Here is a 6,000-nt window from a genome sequence, read left to right on the forward strand (position 1 = left end):
GGCTCCCGTACAGGTCAGATAGTTGCCTGAAATTAGGGGGTTCAGTCGATGTATATCTAGTATGTGTGTCCAACTTAAAGGGGATATCTTGGACTTGGAAGGAGTTTTCCAGGAAAATACTATTGATAACATATCCTCAGGATAGATCATCTGCAGCTCGGGACCTCAACTGATCAGCTGATCGGGCGCCCGCTGTCAGCACAACGCACAGGTTACGGAGCGGAAGCAGTTAGCGCTGACTCCTGTGTAGTGGCCGGTGCTGGAAACTGCAGGCGCAGCTATCATTGATTTTACTAACTACTTCCGCTCAATACCCTATGTATTCTAATACCGACAGTGGGCGTCCAATCAGCTGATCGGCAGAGGTCCCAAGCTGCGGACCCCCAACCAATCAACTATTGATATATATCCTGAGGCTAGTCATTCATAGTATTAGCCCGGAAGAACCCTTTAAAGGGGTGCTCTGTTAATTAGAAGTTATCCCCTATCAACTAGATAGTAGATAACTTGCCGATTGGTGGGAGTCTACTAAGACCCCCACCGATCCATGGAAATCTGCGCCAACATGTCCCTGGCTTTTGACAGCAGTGATCGCACATGCACAACACCGAGCCATTAACGTTAATGGCACCGCCAGAGATTGGACCACTAACAACATTTTGGGACATCAGGGTAAGTTATCCCCTATATTAGGTCTTTGGTTTCAATACAGTGAGGGTCTGCCTGCCCTGATGATCAGCCATGTGATGGGACCGCAGCATTTGGGTGAGAGTTGCAGCCTCTGCTTCGACCTGTGATACCATGGTCATTAGTCATATGTCCTTTCTACGACTCAGTCCCATTCAAGCGAAAGGGAACTTTGTTAGCAGGGTCTACAGGGAGTTATGTGCTTCCGACAACACACTGGCTCCTAATGGCCTGGCGATCAGCCGGGGTCCTGGGTGGCAGAGCACCACCAATCAAGTATTGATGACCTTTCCTAAGGAGAGGTGGAAAACCCCTTTGATAAGGTAAGTATCTTGGACTGAGGGGCTACATGGCTATTGTCTGGTTCATGTAGATTGTATGAAATGATTTCCATGTTTTCTGGCACAAGTAGCAAAACTTTATTTCTTAGTTATAGCTGTGTCGGGGAAAGTCGGGTCACGGTGAACGTGGCTGTCATTAGCGCTTACATGGTGGTTGTAAGCCGACTTCCACAAACCATTGCTGAAATAATGCAATAAGTTAATCAATAAACAAATAGGCAAGATTTACAATGCTGGGCCACTATATTATAGACAGCGGCCCTTTAATGATTGGAGCTTCCCTGTATGGAAAGTAGAGCTGTGACCCTGGAGTGCAGCATAAAATTGTTAAAAATGTTCCATGCATCAGTTTCAGGATGAATCCACATTTGATGGGAAAATCCAGCGATCTGAGTGATTTCCAATGAGCCCGGGTGATCGGTGATAGAGGGGCTGGGGCTGGGATTTCACTGCCAATCTTGTGGGGTTTGCTTGTGTAACAGTGTGGAGAGTATACTGAGAATAGGTGTAATCAAAGAAATACATCCAACGAAAGGGGATTCTGTAGACGGAAATAACTGATTACCAAAAGGGGTCAAAGGAGGATGTCAGGAATTGTTCTGACGAACAGGCGCTGCACAGTCAAGCACATTGCAGCCAAATACAACACTGATGCTCTAATTAAAGTGTCTGAACGCACAACTTGTTCTTTAGCACAGATGGGATATAGCAGCAGATGACCAGTTCCAGCGCCTAAGAGAAACAGAAGACGAGACTCCAGAGGACAAAAGAGCACAAATATTGTATCACTGATCAGTGGAAAAACATCTCCTGGTCAAATGAATGCAGATTCCTGCTGCACCGTGCTGATGGGAGGTCAGAATGTGGCATAAGCAGCATGAACCGATGACCCCTTCCTGTCAGGCTGGTGGAGTAATATGGTGGGGAATGTATTCTTAGCACACCCTGGGTCCTCTGATGGACATCATGACGAATTGCTGTGGTTCTGAAGGCCAACAGAGGTCCAATGCACCACTGGATGGGGGCCTCTAGTAAAGTGACCACTCATTGTATATTTACTGGTGATTTAAGACTCTTTTAGGAGCCTATGTATTAAATATCAATAAGTATGGAATATATAAAGCACCCGACAATAAGATACAGATACAAGGAAGGTAATAAAAAGAATTTATTCAACAAAATCTCAATAATGACAAACATCTGTGATCTGACCTGTTACACGGCGGGGATCGGGCTGTGAATGAGAACTCGTATGTATCCTATCGTTATGTCACAAACTGCATAAACAATGTCATTTCTATGGCCTTTCTAGAATTCTCCTCCAGGTGACCATGAATGGTGTCATGAAACTGTCTTCTGTCTCTCCCGTTGGGTGTAAAAGCTCTATTATTCTGTATGTGTCAGGCAGTCTGTCGCTCACAATGAACAAAGTAAACTTCCACTATTAGTTACCATGTTGTTGTTGTTGTTGTTGTTTAACCCCTTGAGTGGCTCGCCCGGAAATTTTCCGGGACTAGCTCCACTGCTGATAGCGATAAAGCTATGGGAGCTGCAGAGCACAATGCCGCAAGCTGTGGCGTTGTGCTCTGCCTGCACATACCCACAGAGAACACAGCAAGGGCTTTGAACAACAGAAGCAGAAGATATTGCCGATATGCCGGCAATCTCCTGCTTCTAAGTCTCCTGCTTTGTTTATAGGTTGCCATAGAGACCATCGGCTTGTCAGAAGCAAGCCGATGATCTCTGTGGCAGGGAGAGCTGGTGCTAAACGGTCAGAGGACAGCCAGGCATCAGCTCTTACAGCAGAGATCAGAGAAAACCTCCGATCTCTGCTGTGTTAACCCTTTACATGCTGCAGTCTATGTGACTGTAGCATGTAAAGGGCTGTCACTGCAGCATATAAAGAGCTGTCACCCTCAGACCCCCGGAAAGTGATCAGTGGGTCCTGGTGGGTCCCTGTGGAAGTCCCCTAAAGGGACAAAAAAAAAAAAAAAAAGTAAAAAAAAAAAAAAAGTTAAATTATAAAAAAAAATAAAAATAAAAACACTTGTCTCCCTTTACTTTGTAAAAAATGTAAAATAAAATCACACATGTGGTATCCCTGCATCGTAATGACCCAGAGAAGTAAGTTGGTACATTATTTAACCCCTTAATGACATGGCCCCTTTTTTCTTTTTTCCCCATTTCTTTTTTTCTTCCCCGAAACATAAAAACTGTATAAACTTGGTATCGCCAGAATGGTGCTGACTCAGAGAATAATGATATCACATTATTTATTCTGCACGCTAAACGCCGTAAAAATGAAATCCAAAAAACAAAGGGCAGAATTTATTTTTTTTCCCCCAATCTCCCTACAAATGTTTTTACAAAAGTTATGCAATACATTATAAATACCCAAAAATGATGCCATCAAAAAGTACTTGTCCCGCAAAAAACAAGCCCTCATATGGCCGTGTCAATGGAAAAATGAAAACGTTATGGCTCTTGGAACGCAACTGCAAAATGAGTTAAAATTCAATGATTAGACTATTTAAAAACCTGCCCTGGTGGGTACGACAGGGTGGTAGGAAACCCGCCACTCAAGGGGTTAATCGAAAGAGGTTCAAATTTCTGTGCCGATTACCTTCTTACCGTATCTTTATAGCAGTCTGAGATCCGTTTTTCTGTTACGGTATATTCAGATTTGCTGCAGAAATTTCTGCAACTGAGAATCCATTTCACTAATTTGAGTGGATATTGTTTTGGCAGAAAGTTTGTGGATTTTTGTAAGCCCCATTCAAGTAATTGGGACAGTTGCAGAAATTTTGGCAACAAATTTGCTGCGTGTAAAGATACCGTTATAGAGATCAAATCGCGCATTGCCATAGATTTAATTGTAATCTGGAGGATTGAAGTAACAGCACCTCCACCTTCAGCTTGGTTCTGAATAATGAGTCACATGGTATAGATGATATATAGGTCCCCACTCCCAGGGTCGGTGACATCCTCACAGGGGGCGGCCCATTTCAGTCGTGACAGTGAAGGGGGTTGGCTTAGTTATTGAAATAAGCCATCCTCCAGAAGAATATCAGCAGCCTTGGAGATCAGGGAGAAAGATTATATACCACATGACATGGTGTTGGAATCGGGCCGAAAATGGAGATATGGGGTCCGCTGGACCTGGGCTGGATTCAGTATGATTCTGTGGTTAACCCCCTTAAGGGCCAACTTCATGGTTCCCTGCACTATTCAATTTAAAGAGTGTCTAACAGATGCTTTCTGCCCTTTAACCCAATAAGAATCAAGCGCCATAAACATACGATGCTTGGTCCTGAGCTTTAATCCCACTTCATAGTACAAATACGGCGTAGGAATAAAGCTCCCGCTTGTACAATCTAGCTAGCGAAGGTCGAGTGTTCGGATGCTAGTGACAACCGAGGACCCAAATAAAGCTTCTGTTTTATTTGGTTTGCAGGTTACAGTGTGCTCAACAAGTGCTATGCAGAAAATAGAGGGAGCAGAAGTGTCATTTTCGCTGATCGCCAGCGACCCCTGGCACGATAGACCTACAGCAAAACCCAGCTCTGCCAGTGACTAAAGTCACTATAGTGGGATTACCCCCCCCCCCCCCCCCCCCTGTAATTGTGGCTCCTATGGATATCCCAGATACAGTGGAAGAATGTGAAATTAAAAAAAAAAATGACAGTGTGAATGTCCCCCAGAGGCCTTATATGACATAATGGGTAAAAAAAGATATTTAAAAAAAATTGTTACAAAAATACATAAATTGTTGCAATAAAATATAAATCTAAAAAAAAAAAGAAAATGAATCACCACCCTCGCCAACCTGTAATCCAGGGCTGCCCAAATTTTATATCAACACGTCCAAAACAATAAGGGGAACCCATTCCTGTACTTTATTTTAGCATAAATGTACTAATTTTAAAAATTACTTTTTGTACACATTACCCCTAATAAAACAATAAAAAGTGGGGCACTATGCATATGCTACCTCAGGATCACACAGCGCATGCGGGAGAATTCAGTGCCCAACAGTGAATCCTAGAATGGTAGAGTTGGAAGGACCTTCAGGGTCATCGGGTTTGACCCCCTGCTCAGTGTAGGATCACTAAATCCTGCATGGATAACATTGGAGCTGTCAATCAGTACCGAGCGAGAGGCATAGGGCAGGGTTTACCAAGGGGAGCTTTGAGGACTTGTCTTGGGACCACCCACTGGACACTTGTGAGGTCTTTTACATGTGACAAAAGTTTGTATTCTCAGCAATTAGACCTCTATCCATGGAGAAAGGTAAGTTTCCACATCTGTTTAAGTCCCCTAAAAGGCAAACTTAGTGGTTTAATGAGCAGCAAGCACCTGACAGACTCCTTGTAATGCATACACAGTACAAGGTAAGATCCCGATTTCCCTGCTGTGATGACTAGAATCAACCTGTATGTATTTCTTAAATCCCACTCTATGCAGGGGATTTGGAGCTCTGTATCTGCAAAACAGAAATCTAAAGATATAATCAGCATGGAATGTCTTACACAGGGATGGCATGATGATAAAAGGTGTGCATTCACCTGGAGGCAAAACTACTCAAATAGAACAGCACCTTATAATCTGGGTTACATAAAGCAATATAGGTGCATGTGGTTTGAGATTTCCATGGGTCTGAAGATATAATGGGGTCCTCTTATATTGGTGATCTATAAAATGCCCTTCTCAAAATGAAATAACTTTCTATGTCCGATCTACAACTTTAAAAAGTGAATGTCCCCCCGTAAATACAATTTAGTTCCATTTTTATTATTGAAGTCCAAAACTGTTAAACTATAATATTTTGGTACCTGGCACCACCACTAGAGGGAGCTTACAGTTTATACATTGGACACAATAATAACACAGTATACATTAAACTCCTCAGCCCCCTCTAGTGGTGACTGCAGGTAACCAGGATGTTATCTAATAAAATTAAAGGTGTCTCCAC

Source organism: Eleutherodactylus coqui, chromosome 10 (genome assembly GCF_035609145.1).
Source record: "Eleutherodactylus coqui strain aEleCoq1 chromosome 10, aEleCoq1.hap1, whole genome shotgun sequence".
NCBI classification, from domain to species: domain Eukaryota; kingdom Metazoa; phylum Chordata; class Amphibia; order Anura; family Eleutherodactylidae; genus Eleutherodactylus; species Eleutherodactylus coqui.